The sequence below is a fragment of the Dermacentor andersoni genome, chromosome 7 (assembly GCF_023375885.2).
Source record: "Dermacentor andersoni chromosome 7, qqDerAnde1_hic_scaffold, whole genome shotgun sequence".
In the NCBI taxonomy this organism is placed as follows: domain Eukaryota; kingdom Metazoa; phylum Arthropoda; class Arachnida; order Ixodida; family Ixodidae; genus Dermacentor; species Dermacentor andersoni.
The window spans coordinates 96,193,778-96,211,414 of record NC_092820.1 but is presented as its reverse complement, the minus strand read 5'-3'; the positions used below and the strand labels follow the sequence as shown (position 1 = coordinate 96,211,414).

General features: G+C 47.0%; 1 long non-coding RNA gene across 1 annotated transcript in view; it reads right to left on the bottom strand.

Annotated features, from left to right (window-relative positions):
• Window positions 1-454: 454 nt before the first annotated feature.
• LOC140219301 (uncharacterized) overlaps window positions 455-17,637 on the bottom strand; it is a 48,022-nt gene continuing 30,839 nt past the window's right edge. Inside the window, exon 3 of the long non-coding RNA XR_011895477.1 lies at window positions 455-557. This is a non-coding gene — a long non-coding RNA (uncharacterized lncRNA). The remainder of the gene's footprint in view (window positions 558-17,637) is intronic.

Here is a 17,637-nt window from a genome sequence, read left to right as displayed (position 1 = left end):
AGTGTTGATATACATCCCCAATTTTGCTGAACAGGACAATGGCATCTGAAAACTTAAGGTTGCTGAGTTATTCGCCGTCGATCGTCACTCCTAAGCCTTCCCATACTAAAAGCTTGAATACTTCCTGTAATGCGTCAATATCGCACCTTTATTTATCAATAACCAGTAAGATTTATTGGTTTTCTGATAGTAGATTCCATTCTAATTGCTTTGTTTTCCTACGTCGAGTTTTGCATAATGAAGACAACATGCCACATCATGATTACTAGAGATGGGTAATGCGCGCATTAACCTAACTGGAAAAACGAAAAGTTTGTGGAATGATTCAACAGCGAACAACACAACGCCCTCCTACGCAACCCAGAACGTTCCCTGCGAGGCCAAAACTTTTTCGAATGAGATCCCCAACTCACGCATTGCTGCGAAAACACATAAATAGACTCATTAACAAAACTTTCAGGAAGCGGAAAAATTTTATTCCGGCGTCTTTTGCGTCCATCAGTACTCATTTGTTTCCGCAGGCAGGCACAGTTCCTTTCTTCGTTTTTCATATATTGCTGCAAAGGACAGATAAATATTCCTTTATATATAAGGGGTATATGCACTAATTGACGTAAACAAACATAATACACAGCTGTACGTAAAGGATCTTTTTGCTGCAATAATTATTATTCACTAATACTGTTTGGATAAATTACATAAAAACTTTAAATACATTTTGAAATAATTGTTTAAGGCCAGTACTTCAGTACAAACATTGTAGGCAGGGCCTATTTTTTAAAACAAACTCAAAAATTCGGCGTCACACATTCATTGAAAACGCACTGCTGCTCCGCTGACCTTTTTAAGAAAACGAGGTGATACGCATTGGCGCACAAGAAAGGAACAAACCTCAATGTATTTTGTGGGACTGAAAATTATCTCGAGACTTGTATATTGTTTCGAATTCGTCCCAAGTTGATACACTTTGTGAAGTTACCGGTTGCAAGTTTTGAATAAAGATATGTACCATAAAATAGGTAATCAAAACAAATTGCGTAAGAATTTGCTATTTATGCAATCAAGCACTTCGATTTACCATAGAAGTAGTGGCCGCTGCAGCGAGTAATTCAGGTAACGAGTAAATGTCCGCTGCGACCAATATATGAAAAAATTACGGTATGTAATATAAACTAATATATATATATATATAGAAGTGACCTATATGGAATGTGGAGAGGCTGAACAAGACCAGTAGGTGGGAGTATCGGCTTTTTCAGGCGCTAATAAAGGTCAAGCGAGGCAACGTAATGAACAACCATGCAGGACACGCCTGGTCAGTATAAGCGACGGCGCGCGTGATCGTATGTGCGTCATACGCCGAGGCGCCCCGCTGTCGGCGAATAATAAAGCTGGTTTAGAACAGTGGAGCGGAGGTGTGCCGGAATCACAAGTGGTCAGGACCATCAGAAAGCAAACTGAGACAGCATAGTCATCGGGTAGCACAAAAAGGCGGAGAGAGGCATCAGTAGCCTGGGATTTGAGATGGTCGATAATCATGAGTACAACTGGGTCACGGGGCTGTTCAGCAGCAATGTTGAGTAGTTCGCAGACTGCAAGCACACTAGGGCTGTAATCGCTCGGTGCAGGTTGCGGTAAGTCGAAGGGGTACCGGGAAAGGCAGTCAGCATCCCGATGCAACCAGCCTGACTTGTATATGACCCTATAAGAGTACTTTTGAAGTGGTACTGCCCAGCGTCGATGTTGACTCGTTGCATCTTCGAGCGAAGACCACCAGTAGAGAACGTCATGGTCAGTGACAGCGGTAAATCGTCCTGTCATACAGATAAGAGCCAAATATTGCAATTCCCCAAAACAAGAGCGAGGCACTCTCCTTGCAATTGAGTAATTCCGCTGAGTGGCGGAAAGGAGGTGGTTGGAATACGGAATAACACAGTCTTGACCACGTTGACAATGAGCCAGAACAACGCTGACGTCAAGCCATAGGCGTTTGTACTCACTTCTGCTGCAGCAGAATCGTCAAAGTGAGCCAGCACAGCTGGCGTAGTCAGCAGTGCATTCAGCGGTGAAAAAGCTGACGCTCGGGTAGGACCCTACATAAGTGGAACGTTTTTCTATAGCAGGTATGTGAGACGCAGTGCTATCTCTGCAAAGTCTTTCACAAGGCGACGAAAGTAAAAGCAAAGCCCATAAAACGAGCGGACATCTCGCGAAGAACAGGGCGTTGAAAAGTTGGTAACAGCGTGTACTTTGGCAAGGTCAGGTGGGATACCAGCTACATCAACAACATGGCCAAGTGCGGTGACCTATCATCGTATGAAACAGCATTCGGAAGAGTTTAGTTGAACTCGGGCGTTGTGAAATAGCTGCAAAATAGCCGATAGTCTGAGCAGATGACTCGGGAACGTACGCGAAAAAACGATGACGTCGTCAAGGTATCATGAGCAAGTAGACTACTTGAACCTGCGAAGGAAGGAGTCCTTGATTCATTCAAATGTGGCTGGGGTATTACACCACTCCAAGGGCATGACTTTAAACTGGGTGGTCTTTTAGCGGTCCTATTCTTCAACGGCAATTTGCTAATAACGGGACTGAAGATCTATAGAAGAAAAGTACCTTATGCCATGCAGTGAGTCGAGTGTATCGTCTATTCGCGGCAAAGGATAGCGTCCTTTTTACAATCATGTCGAGGCGCCAATAGTCGCTGCAGAACCGCCATGTGTTGTCTTTTTCATCTAACAAGAACCGAAAGGGACGCCCAAGGACTCGAAGATGGTTCAGTGGTGTCTTCAGTCCCCATTTCCCCGACTTCTGTCACGGCCTCCGGACTCAGGTACTTGGTGAGGGCGTCCATGGATGGTCCTAGCATTCCCAGTATCGATGCGATAGGTTACAAGTGATGTCTGGCCAAGATAGGGCGAATAAAAATGAAAAAGAAACATCGCGCTAACATGCTACAAAGCTGCGAAGATCTTCGGGCGGAAAAGAAAACACGTAAGCGGCTATCATACGGCAAGAGGGCCTTCAAACGCAATACGTGTGTCTGGGCTTGCAGGAGGTGACTATGGACCACCAACAGCCAGGGACAGAGGGCCGTGAAAGAGAGCGAAAGAGATAGAAGAAAGGAGACAGATGCAGATGTTAACCATATGGGAAGATCCGGTTTGCTACCCTGCGCTGGGGAGAGGGGGGGGGGGGGTTAACGTCGAAAGGTGATATGCTGGCCAACGCGATTCTCTGCACCTCTGCACCAGTCACAACAGAGTGGGGGAGCCCAACACACCACGTCAAAAAAGGGTCGAGAGAAGGGTAGAACACAGAGCCACCGTCAAAAACAGGGAGCTCTGAGGTCAGCGTGACATACGACGCGGTACCTGGTCGCAGGCGAAAAAACAACACAAAGCACAAACGCGCTGGCGACTCGGTGTTGAGGGCCGGTACAGAAGAAAGTTCTAACTCTCGAAGGCCAAATGAGCAATCAATCAGGGTAGAATAGGCGCACAGGAATCCATCACCGAGGAATAGTCATGCGGACCCTGTTGTAGAACGGCGAATAGAACTAAGCCTGTTGGCCAGCAATGCTAACAGGCGCAGAGCACATGCCAAGAACGGAAGGTGTAGCGCCGCCGGCAACGCGAACGACAGGCGACGTGGTGGGTGAAACAACCTTGCGAAGACGAGGAGAAAGGCGAGCACTCATGACTGATATGTGCGCCCCAGCGTTTTTGAGCATCCAAATAGTCGCGCCACCCGTTTCTACGTCCAAGAGCTTTTGTCAAGGAGCCACGGTAAGCAGAGGATTTCTGGGTTGGTTGGCCTATACAACATCACCTCTTTTCACTGGTCACGTTTCCGAAGACGGACGACTGGGGTATGGCGACGGAGAGCAACGGGACAGTGCTGAGCGAGAACGTCAGTTCCGCAGGGCTTGAGAGCGGTCGTAGCGGCGAGTGGCGGCAAGGACATCCCGATGCGGTGCGCTACAGCGACCACGGAACAAAGACGATCGATTTTCTTGAGGGCGGTAAGTGTACGCGGGACAAGGTAAGAAAGGCTGGTGATGGCACCCTGGCAAGAAATGTGGCCCATCCCCTTGAAAGAGAAGTATAATTTCCTGTTGCACTGATTTTAGTTTCCGGTATGCGAGATATGTCGATTATGGGCGGGGAAGTCGACAGAGATTGCTGACCGCAGGCCGAGTTAAAGCACAGATGGGGTGAACGCCTGCATTTGCCAACTCTACGCGGACGACGGCTTGGATCCACCATACAGCCGGGCGGGACTCGTCGTACGAACCGACCTGAGGAACAAATGGAGACGCTGCCTCAACTTTATGCCCCACAAGCTTTTGGTATCAGGCGGCTGGACGTCCTGACATGTTATGGTAACGGTAGTGTGAGACGCATGGATCGTTGTGTGAAACGAAGGCTCTTAGCTTCCTCGAAGCGTCGGCACTGTTTTATCATGTCATCGACGGTCAAGCAGTGCTTATACATCAGTTAATTAAAGGCGTCACTGTCGATTCGAATCTCGGAGCCGCGATATTCTGCACCGGATTAAAAAAAGCCGCGTGTTCATAAAATTGCCTAAACAGGCCTGGGGTGCGGCCAGACCCCGGTCACCAGAAACGGTAACGCACTCCCTCACCATTCGCCACGCTGGTGGAGCACTTGACCACAACCTCTTATATGAATACATCAATGAAACCGCGGCCCTTACTCCCCAGCAGCTGCGAACCAACTGTCCACGGTGGCCGTCAGACCTGTGACGCACCAGAGGGTGCTAAGAATCTCTGGGTCCGGACAGGCCGCTATTGGAATTTGAACCTGGCAACGTTTAACGCTAGAACGTTATTTAGTGAGGTGAGTCCAGCAGTACTATTGGAGGAATTAGCGGGCATTAAATGGCATATAACAGGGCTCAGTGAGGTTAGGAGGACAAATGAAGCATATACAGTGCTAAAATGCGGGCAGGTCCTTTGCTACCGAGGCTTAGCGGAGAGGCGAAAACTAGGAGTCGGATTCCTGATTAATAAGGATATAGCTGGCAACGTAAAAGAATTCTATAGCATTAACGAGAGGGAGGCCTGTCTTGTTAAACTTAATAAGAGGTACTAATTGAAGGTGGTACAGGTCTATGCGCCTACATCCTGTCATGATGACCAGCAAGTCTAAAGCTGCTCTGAAGACGTGGAATCCGCGATGGGTAAAGTCAAAACAAAATACACTATACTTATAGCCGACTTCAATGCCAGGGTAGGCAAGAAGCAGGCTGGAGACAGTAGGAGAATATGGCATAGGTTCTGGATTGCAAGGGAGAGTTATTAGTACAGTTTGCAGGACGGAAAAATTTGCGGATATTGAATACCTTCTTGCGCAAGCGGTATAACCGAAAGCGGACGTGGAGAAGCCCAAATGGCGAGAGTAGAAATGAAATATACTTCATACTCTGCGCTAACCCTGGCATCATACAACTTGTGGACGTGCTCAGCAAGGTGCGCTGCAGTGACCAATGGATGGTAAAATCTCGAATTAGCTTAGAGTTGAGGAGGGAACGGAAGAAACTGGTGCATAAGAAGCCGATCAATGAGTTAGCGGTAAGAGGTTAATAGAGGAATTCCGCATCAAGCTACAAAACACTTATTCGGCTTTACTCAGGAAGAGGACCTTAGTGTTGAAGCAATGAACGACAATTTTTTTGGGCATTATTAGGGCGTGTGCAATATAAGTCGATGGTAACTTCGTTAGACAGTAAACCGGTAAGCTATCGCAGGAGACGAAAGATCTGATTAAGAAATTCCAATGCATGAAAGCCTCTAACCCTACCGCTAGAATAGAACTGGCAGAACTTTCCAAGTTAATCAACAAGCTTGAGGTGGCTGACATAAGATAGGTGACATAATTTGTCAGGCATCCCCAAGGCTTCAGAACCAAGATAATCAGCCATGTTCTCTATTTCGACGCCAAATGCAATCGAAGCACCGCAGAAAAGGTGGCAATGCTCGTTGATGAGGTTGGTGACAAGCAACTGAGAACGGCCACGACTAAGCTGTAGCACACTCCTAGCCGCACAAACACTTTGCGTTAGTAGATGGGACAAGTTGCTTTCTGTGAATACTTCGCCTTTGCGCATTCCACCGCACATAACTTCGACTTGGACACTGGCTTGTGGAGGAGGCGTAACGCTTTCGGCAGAAAAGCGAAGGGCGTCGTCACTACTGCTGTCGTCTTATCCATCGTTTGCTCGGTCGGCTGAGAAGGCAACTTCACCGTAGGTCAATAACAGTGCCGTATTCTTGCAGAAAGTCAATCCCCAGAATGACGTCACTGGAGCACTAGCGTAGGACAAGACAGCTGACCACGAATGTCGATACTCGAATCCGAACTCTAGTTGTGCAGGTTCCCACCCGATTAACCACGTGACCATCAGCCGTCCCAATCTGGGGGCCATGCCAAGAGGTAGTTACTTCAGAAGCGTCGCCATCCTCCAGCTCAAGATAGGAAAGTCCGCGCCGGTATCTACTAAATCACTAACCGCGTAGCCATCGATCACCACCGGTATGTCGAGCGAAAGCCGGTCATTCTGTTCAGCTGTCATTCTGTTCAGCCCGCCCTTGTTCGCGTCTATCGGGGGCCTTCAGAGCGTGGACTCCCAGCGGCGTCTGCCCCAAAGGCCGCTGTAGTTAGTTTTCCCGGCGGGGACTTGGCGATCTTGCGCTCGAATATTGCTGGGGCGGTGGTGAAAATCGCCTTGGCGACGGCGAGCGTGACTGTTGCCCGGTAGGCGGCCAGACAATGTTAAATATCCTGCGGTTGCTCGCCATGACTGGGTGGCGGCGAGTAAGTGGAAAAGCTCCGCAACCCGAGACGTCGGTACGGGCACTTGCAGTACAAATGATCTGCCTCACCACAGTGGAAGCAGAGAGGACGGCAGACCGGTGTGCGCCGAACTTCCGACTTCTGAGTGGTCATGCGTCGATCGTCGGCATAATGCACTGGCTGCTGCGGCTGAAGCACAGCAGGAGGGATGGCCGGGGGAAATGCTGGAGGAGCGCGTCGTTATTTCATGTATTGTACCGGCTGGACTGGTGAAAGTGCAACCGGATGAGCGGCGTGAACAAAGAGCGGGGGTGATGAAGCCAGGAGTCTGAGGGCTTCCGCGTAGGTCGCACGCCAGTGTTCAGTCAGTGCAGGCGCAGTGTTAACAAGAGGAAATGTGGACCGGTGCGCTTGGTGCCCTTCATCTTTTACAACACTGGCGATGGAGCTCACCGTAGCCTGTGACGCACCGTAAACCTTCTGCGTCTGTTCACGCACAACAGTGCGGGTGAGCTCACGGAGTTGGTCGTCGTTGCCTCTGGTGGCCGTGAAAATATTGAAAGGAGATGCGACGGTCACTCGCCTCTCGTAGTAGTTCGAGCGCTGCTGCAGAATCTTCTCATACTTACAGCCTCAGATAAAAATTCAGCAACAGTCTTCGGAGGGCTCCATAGAAGGCCAACGAAGCCCTGCTCCTTCCCTCCTCGCATCAGGTGACGCAACTTCTTGTAAGCGGTCATTCCTGGGTCTGCTCGTCTGAAGAGGCGCATCATGTCTTCACGAACGTGATGACATTTTTGTTGGGAAGACGGACGCGGGCCTGTATCGCGTGTTATGCTCGTCTGCGTCGGTCAGCATTGGCGGAGATATCTAGCAGGTGACAGCGGAACTCTGGCCACGACGCCAGTTGCTCCTAACGGTTTCGATACCACGTACGCGCGCCATACTCCAGGCAAAAGTAGACGTTTCTAAGTTTAGTCGTGTCGTCCCATTCGTTGTACTCGGCCGCGCGCTCAAAATCAGCCACCTAGTCTTCGAACACGTCGCGGTGGAACGACTTTGTAACCCCTGGGTTCTGAAGTGTGTACTTGGTCGTCATCGTGCTATCCATACCAGCTGCGGTGGTTGGAATCGCTGTTTTGTCTTCCGGAGGCTGTCCCCTAACCCAACGGCTGGCTCGATGGACGGGAGTCTCTATTGTCGCTGCACTTATGGTTCCGCTTCCAGGAGGGGTCTGCGTCATGAGCCAGAAATACCCAGCACCTCCACCACACTGCCACGTGTCTTCAAAGAGGACTTGTGATGTTTTATGCGGAGAGCTGGCTCCCGAAAAATACGGCGGTGGGACCTGGCTATCGAGCGCATGGAGGTAGCACGCGCGCTTCTTCCTTCCTTCCTGCCTCTTCTCTTGCACTTTGCCCACTACGGTAGGTGGCAATACATACATACAGAGTAACGTTTTTTATTCGACCGGAACAAGTTTTTACAAATATTGGGGTCCATCTTAAGAAACCGAGGCAAACTGTATATTGTTCGCCTTCGACGTCATCGTGAGAGTCCGTGTAAAGTCAAAGGCCGACAAAATCTCTTCCGAGCGCTGTATGCTATATGTGCGAGTGACAGCTTGCGAGGGTGAGCCGGCGCTCTGGGCTAAATCTCACGCGAACGACGGAGAGCGCGGAGGAAGCGCACCGCCTTCCTTCGCGCGCAAATCTTGGAAGGGAGGGTATGGAGGAGCGAGGGTGGGGGGGGGGGGGGGCGCTCTACTGCTGGCGGCCCAGGCAACCGCGTGCGCCACGCCACAATGCTGTATCTTGCAAGAATCTGCGCTGTGCTGCGTTTTCAGGCGTAGTTCGCGTTGATGCAGGCCACTGCACGAATGTCAATTCGCTCGCTGTTGTTGCCCCGCTTCGTCAGTGCAACGATTTGACAGCGACTTTCTGCGGTCATCGATTGAGATGTGCAGATGTTGAATTGTGGTCGCGTGACGCCACGCTAGTTATTTAAGTCCCGCGTTTAATGCAGGTTAGTTTAGGCTGAGGAACAAAAACATAAACACCTTATTAGCAGCAGGCAAATCAGCCAGAACGCACCGTTGAGAGTACAGGTTTATTATTTGAAGAATTTTCGCTTCACGTCGAGGAAAAGGAACATCAGCAGGTTCGTATGAATGGTAAAATCCACCACGGCCGGAAATGACAAAAGATAAGCCTTCGCTAAGATTTGTGCAAACGCACTTGTCTGCATTTTTTAACCTGGCGTTTGCACAGGATCATCTCTTTTCAAACACTGTATGCAGTGCTGCCATCAAGAAGTGAGAAATCTGCGACGCCATCTTTTTTTAAGCTTTTTAAGCAGGCCCACTGGTCCCCCTCTCCTTCGAAGAAAGCGCGACTCAACTTCACATGGTATTTACGATCGTTCTCTAAATCATGTCAATTACGATTAAAGCCCTTAAACAGATATTTCACCTACTACATAATAATAGGCTTGTACAAGTTAGTGCAAAAAGTTACCGGTTAAATTTCGGAGCATTACTTTCGAAATATAACTCACTGTAGTTGCCAGCTACTGCACCACAGAAATGCGTGAGCAATTTCTAAACCGTGATTGATTTCTTCAATGTTGCTTTTCCCCCTACATTTATTAATATTAGTTGCATGCAGTAAATAGAACAAGCTGGCCTGAAACTTTCAATGGATCCACTGAAGCTATTCAGAAATTTTTTATATTCAAGTACAATTGCTTTGCAAAGGCTTGTTTGCTAATCATCCGTCGCTTCATTATGGAGAGAGCTGGAAGCGACACTCCAAACTAGCTTGCCGCGCACCCTGGAGACAACGACTATGTAGTAACGTACAAGCACCTTGTTCACAAAATTAAGGTTACTGGATGCCACGATTCTCAGGCCTGGGTAAGTTATAAAATGCTGGGGCTAAGGGCTAGGGAAAGGTGCTCCGAACAGGGCCAAGCAAAAGCTGGAAAATTGGGTATAAGTTATTCTCTGGCATCAATGTCCGGAGTAGTCATTCATACCCTGCAACAGGGCAGCTGTTTCGCTTTGTCAGCCAACATCGCTGAACCTGCTATGGGCACCCATTCACAATAGATATAACACTCGAACTACTACTTGTAATGAACGCCCGGAAACGTTAGTAACCATGCCGCCGTAGGTCACCAGATTTGGCCGCCATGTAAAGGTAGAACAATCCGTAAGGTTTTAAGAAGTTAAGTATACCTGGTAGCGAAGCTTCCACAGGAGCCCCTGCGTTCAAAACATGGCGGTTCATCGGCAGTTCAAGGGGCTTAGCGCCATCAGTATGTTAGGGGAACAATTCCGGCGGAAGAAACAATAACGCGACACCATATCCGCTAAAACACAAGTGACGTCACTTTGTTTTCCAAGGCGAGAAATTGGTTTTGTTGGCCTGCCTTTAAAGCGATATATACAAATGCCCCGCCATTCGACTTGATGGGCCTTTCCAGATTTCAGCGCGGAAAGCGATGCAGAAAAAAGCCCTCCGTACGGTTGTCGAAATAACACCCCTGCACAGAGCATACTTTTCTTGGGGGCTGACGAAAGCTTTAGGTGTAGAGTGCTGATCTTATCGTCAGATTCCAAGCCCGTTAGCCAGCACAGTCGCACGAAAACAACTACAAAATCATCTGGCGGTCGTAATTCACTATTTCTGACTGAGCAGGTTAAGAAGTCATGAAGCTACACGCGTCACCGAATTCAGACAAACTTCGACAAGCAAAAAAGCACAACCTGTGAGGGGCGCGTATTTCAACACGTCAACATTACGAGCGCGCCTTTCTGCACTTTTACCCGCCGTGGTTGCTCAGTGGCTATGGTGTTGGGCTGCTGAGCACGAGGTCGCGGGATCGAATCCCGGCCATGGCGGCCGCATTTCGGTGGAGGCGAAATGCGAAAACACCCGTGTACTTAGATTTAGGTGCACGTTAAAAATCCCCAGGTGGTCGAAATTTCCGGAGTCCTCCACTACGGCGTGCCTCATAATCAGAAAGTGGTTTTGGCACGTAAAACCCCGTAATTTAATTTTTTTTCTGCACTTTTCAAGAGCTGCATTGCATTGAGAGGGTAGCGGCGTCAACGTTCCCTGTAACGATGGGCGCTGAAAAGAAATGCATTTATTAATAATAATAAAGTTACATAAACTTCAATTTTCTTAACTCGTCACAAATATAAAAATATATACAGGGAAGTTTATTTTCGTTGAATGAATCTACCTGCGTCTCGCTTGATATAAAATGCGCTTTTTTCTTTCCTAGTGTTTGTTCACTCCAAACATAGTCGCACTTCAATCGCTGCTCCCATAAACATCCTTGATGATGTCCGTGCAATTTGTGCTGAACCGCTTTTCGCCCGAAGCTTCGCGACGTATTTGGATTGACCTTGGTTTTAATTTTAAAACATGTTTTATATCCAGCCCTACAAATACAGCTTGTACCTAAAGAAAGCAACGAGGTATGTATAAGGGCGAATCAAACCGTCTTTGCCCCTATTTTTATTAGCCGAAATAATATACATACAGATAATTACAAATATACGTACTATTCTATGGACCTTACACCTATTTTTCCACATACGTCCCACCTTTCGTCCATCGTGGCACTAAATTTGAAATGCCCCTGTGGTTCAATTCGGCTGACTTTGGAACCACCGTTCTGGTTTTTTGGTTTCACGGCCTTTTCCGAACTCACAACACCACAACCTGACACTTCTCAAAGCGAGACACCTATCGCCGTACATGGGGTGCATTTCCATGTGAATTTAGATGGTCGTTCGTCCTTTGCTTAATAGAAAACGAATCAGACTCCGTTGCTTGCACGCCGTGGACGTCTGAACCGCCATCTTCAACAACTGACAGCGGCGCAGAGCCGTGGAATCACCGCCAGATAAGAACGGGTCGGTCCTAGAAAGGCCTGCGGTTGGGAATGTGGATGTTGACTTCGCATATACAGCCGTAGTTTGGCTAAAATAGGGGAAATGTCTCTGATTCACCCCGGTGCTTGACGCGCGGAGCACAAAATAAATTGTCGTTTGAAAGAAAATCTAGTTAGAAGCTCAGCGCCCGTCCTGTCATATGTGTTTCTTTGGTCTTCGTCTTTAGCGAGTTTTATGAATGCCGTCAAATTGCGTATTTCAGGCCAACGGCTTAGCGAGCCGCGGCATGAAAGCACTGCATATGTGCCGCTCTTCAGTGAACCTCTAATCTTTAGTCACCGAGCGTGCAGCAAGCGAAGAAAGGTATCTCAGCGTTTGTCGGTGACGGCGCCTCATGCTTCTCGTCTCGGAGCCCAAGCGCAGACTTCTCGGCAGCCCCACTAGTTGGCGCAGCGTGTGCTGAAAGAAGCGCGAGAGAGTAGCCTGGTTTCCGGATGACGCGTTTCACGCACGCACCTTCACGCCTTGCATTTCGGAGGCCTCGCGCAGGCTTAGGATACATATTATTAGGATACATATACACATACACATACTATTAGGATACATATGGGCTGGACACATTTTGAATTGAAATAAATTCAGAGTGAAATTGATTTGAAGAAGGACTGAGGAATATGGATGAGAATAATTGGGTTGGGGGGGTTTTCAGACATTTGTACATGAAAAACATTGATCTAAAGCAGAGGAAAATAACTAGGAAGCTTACTAGCATGTATGCTTGCGGTATGGTGAGCAACATGGTAACAAAGAACGTCGAGTGAAAAGCCAGAGTGGCTGAGATAACTTCATGGGTGGCAGCAATGGGAACGAAACACGCTATAAGTAAATGCTTAAGAGGAAAAACAAAATCAAGAAAAAACAATTTATATACCTCGAAGGGAGCTGATTACTTTAGAAGCGTTATCAGGATGCCTTATAACGCACAATTATAAAGCGAGGTAGAACAAGGAAGAGGAAGCATGAGCTTGCTGTGGTAAAACTAGGGAAACCATGGAGCATGTTTGGGACGCCACGCTGGCCTACGTGACATTCGCGTATAACTCTTCCCGACATGACACCACCGGATATTTACCCTTTTATCTTTTGTATGGACGCGACCCCACTTTGCCCTTTGACACCATCCTACCTCCTGTGCCCCGCGTTGCCACTGAGTACACTCGTGAAGTGATCGATCGCGCTCCCAGGGCGCGTCAAGTCACCCAATCTCGCTCATTAGCCGCGCAGCATTTGCAAAAAGAGCGCTACGACCGGTGCCATCGCGATGTTCAGTTCACCGCGGGTGCTTGGGTGCTGCTTGGGTCACCATGTCGTCGATCGGCTTTTCCCAGATGCTCTTCTCTCGCTACACAGGGCCTTATGACGTCCTACGTCCAGTTAACGATGTCAATTGCGAGATCCCGCCGTTACAGTTTCATCCATCCTCAAGTCCGCCACCTGTTGACGTCGTGCACGTTTCGCGGCTTAAGCCATACTTCGCTCGCAGTGCTTCGACTACCATGCGCCGAGACGGCGCTTCACCACATGGGGTTCCTGTTACGGAAGGCTGAACGAAGAGAGGAAGAAGAAGATCGCGAGACGCTGGCTGCTGCGGGTTGTTTGTGGTCAGCCACCCTAACTACTCAGACTCATTTTGTATATATATTGTGAATATAATCTTCTATACTCCCAACATCACCGTAACAATATTTTTCACACTGTCGCATGGTTCCCGCTGCACATGGGAAACAATGTACATCCCAGGAAACCCAGCTCGAATGAGGTAGTTCATGACCAGGCGCGAGGTCTAACATTCCGCAATGGTCCTGATACACTTAGTGAGGATTGTGAGCATAACTCTGACCGTTTACTCTCTTTTCATGAAATAAGCAAACACAATCAGCTTGGGCGCAGGCAATTTCCGCTCCCACACCCAAAGCTAACGAGACCTCAATCTTTCACATTGATAATTTTACAAATAGGATATTTCCCTTCGAGAGGAAAGTTTAGCCGCTTTCCTCCGGACATCGACCCACACTGCTCTGAGTGCAATGAACAATATTTATCGTTAGCACGCATGCTCTGGCAACGTTCTGCGTTACAGAACACACCTTTTAATAAACAAAAGGACTGAGAAAAGGAGCTTAAAAGCCGCGATCCCCAGGACTAAGGGCTGTCCAAAGGGCAAGCGAACAGACGGACGCCCATGGCCTTCCGGCAACCACGACTTAGTAGTTGCTTAAGACCTTAATAGGGTTTGTTGACTGGATGACGGATAAGAATTCTTAGTATACTTCACGCCTTTCCCAAGGACTGACTGACTATCTATCTATTTATCTATCTATCTATTTATCTATCTATCTATCTATCTATCTATCTATCTATCTATCTATCTATCTATCTATCTATCTATCTATCTATCTATCTATCTATTTATCTATCTATCTATTTATCTATCTATCTATCTATCTATCTATTTATCTATCTATCTATTTATCTATCTATTTATCTATCTATTTATCTATTTATCTATTTATTTATCTATTGATCTATCTATCTATTTATTTATCTATTTATCTATATCTATTTATTTATCTATTTATCTATCTATCTATCTATCTATCTATCTATCTATCTATCTAGTGCTGTTAAATAATCTCCTTTATGCCACTTAGGAGCCCTGTGTATGCGCCATGAGGTATGTAACACTATTCAATGAATCTCTTTGAGCATGGGCCACTACGTATGCAACGCCCTTCAATGACATCTGTTGATGTATTTCACGTCTATGTTTGTTACTGGGTAGGTGCCAGAGCTATGTGCCACTGTTCAGTGAAACTCATGAAATGCAACTTGGGTTAATGCGTTTGTGAAACTAGGCATGTGCCAATCTCCAATGAAGAATGGTTGCTTGCTGGGCTAGTTCGTTCATCGCAACTTATGTAACAGCGCGAAACACAAGGAAGGGACAACGATAGAGACAGACATCTTCGAAAAACTTGGGTCATAGGGTTTGTGCCAATGGGTATGCGCCACAAGCATATCCCACTCCAGTGAACTTCTTTTAAGCTGACCTGGGTCGCTAGGCAAGGCTATCTGGATATGTGAAAATTTCATTCAAGAGTCCTATTTTTCGGACACCTAACATTTTGCCTTACACCGCTCCGTGTCAAGCCATTTTTCTTGAGCTTCTTTGCTAACCTCCATGTCTTTGTCCCTTGTATTCGCACTGGAAGATGCAATGATTTTACACATGTCTTTTTCATGACAGTGGCAAGCTCTCATTCAGTATTTGGTTATTCCTGTCCCCTGTCCATCTTCATCGTTATGTATGTTTTCTTCTGTTAGGCGTAATATTAAGAGACAAGAGGAGTGCGTTGTGGATCAGAGGGCAAGCGGGAATATCTGATACTCCAGACAACACAAGGAGATAAAATTAAGCTGAGCAGGTCACGTAATATACACACATGCTCCACGTGCGGACTACGCTGCAGCGGTGTGAGTTAGCGAAGCGTGTCCGATAATTAGCGCGAGAGAGCGGCTGGACTGCAAGCACGCCTCCTCATACATGACGTGATTCAGCGGTAACAATACGGTGTGTCACTGCTTCGCTGCAGTGCTAATCGCAACAACGTTGACATTCATTGTGAGATGGGTTCCGCCAGATTTGCTGCAACGCTGCGGCTTTCTGGTGGCGGCATGGCGCATTTCGCATTGAACGATTTAGTGCTGTAACGTGTGTTGATGAACGGCGTTACTAGGATTGCGATTTATAGCACGATGTTTGTGCGTTTAAGCTCAATTCTGGGGCTGGGAGCAGCGCTTGTTTGAGAGGAAGTACGGGTGGTTTGTTGTTTAAACCTATGGTCACTTCCTTAACAAAAATTCAGTTATGGGGTTTGACGTGCGAAAACCACTGTCTGATTATGAGGCACGCCCTAGTGGAGAACTCCGGAAATTTCGACCACCTTGGGTTCTTTAGCGTGCACCTAAATCTAAGTACATGGGTGTTTTCGCATTTCGCCCCCATCCAAATGTGGCCACCGTGGCCGGGATTCAATCCTGCGACCTCGTGCTCAGCAGCCCAACACCATAGCCACTGAGCAACCACGGGCGGTAGGTCCCTTTCTTCTACCCTACTTTTTCTTCTACATCTTGAACAGTGCTTACTATCGGCTCAGAATTTAAGGTATATTGAAATATTATGGATCTATTGCGTAAATAGCAAAATAGCATGATAAGCGCAAAATTTCTTACCTCCTCTTATGCATGTATTTCTGCAATCATACTGAGTTTGAAAATTATTGTTATTGCCACCACATCCAGTATAAATAAATGAAAAACAATCCTTTAGAGAATGGACATAGTACCATCTCTTTTCACATTTACGTTTCTTCGTCTTGTTTTTACAAGATATGCCCACTCTTAGCGGTTGTTCGCACATCCGCATCTGTAAGTCTCCCTGAGGTGGTTCGCACTCGTCGAACGTCTCTGGCGAGAAATAATGAATGTAAATGCTTAATTATTCGATCAGAAAAACAAAGGAAACTCTGCACAGGCAGAATGCTACAACCACTCTTGAACTTGAGGGAGTGGTCCTTAGTTTGAAAAAAAATTATTAGGTAATACAAATGACAACACAAAGCAAGTGCCTAAATTGTTTAATTTGCTGAATCTTGATTCTTAACGTTGGGCATTCACTTCAATGCCAGAAGTTTCCGAAAGAATTGTGACGAATTCAATGTTATACAGTCCATTTCAGGAGTGCCCTCTATGATTGTATGTGTCTCGAAAACATGGTTGACAAATCTCTGATACCAACTCGTACTGATTTCTATCTCACCTTAGCTAATATTATTATCGAATAATTTGCGGTCATGGTGGCTCTGTTATATTTATTTGACCACATTATATACATACTCATGGTTCAGATGTTAAATAAAGTAAGCTCGGACACAACTACAAAATTTTGATCCTAAATATAGTGATAAAGCAATCTTATTTAGTAGCATTTAGAGATCTCGTAGTTTTTATATTTGAAATATTTTCACTGCCTTTAATCATACCCTGCATAAGATATCTCAGTAAAGTAACAGTCGTGTCATAATGGGTGACAATAATGTTAAACCTATGGATGAGAACACTGGCTTCCACAGGGAGTATGCAGGGTGTTTCACGTAACTTGTGCTAAGCAATTGAAAAAGTGTTTAGCCGCAGTTGAATGAAACCAACGGCATATGGTTCGCCGTGATGGGGCTTTCCTCAGAGTATTCTTATATTCGGCTTAATTAGTTGTTAACTAAGATGAAATATTCAAAATTTTACTATTCACTTAAGGGTCAAGTGCGTTTCGCTGCGTCGTAAAGGGGACCCAAAAACGACCGAACCAATTTTCGTGGCAATGCACATGTCCCGCGGCAATATTTTTTTCGGTGTTTAAAGAAAGCCCACGAAATATGAAATAAAACCACGTCATTGCGCGGTTGCGCTATCGTATTCCACTATTGTCAACCGTGAGTCGAGGACATTGCTGCTCAGGGACGACAGCGTTTTTATTCTGTGTGCCATTGCCAAAGATTCTGGCGCATTGTGAAGCCGATACCTAGAGTTGAGCCGTGTCCGCTCACTTCGCCACGGTCCGCGCACACGGTTCTTTCGCACGAAGCGTGATTGAGAACGAATAAGACGGCGCATGAGCACAGCCAAGAGGTTTTATTTCATATTTCGCGGGCTTTCATTAGGCTCAGAGTCAGATCGCCGCACAGCACGTCCGTTGCTACATAAAACCGGATCCGTCGTTCCTGGGCCCCGTTTACGACGCAACATAAGCAACTTGGCCCTTGCGATATGCTTGGGCAGTTTCGTTCCTTCATT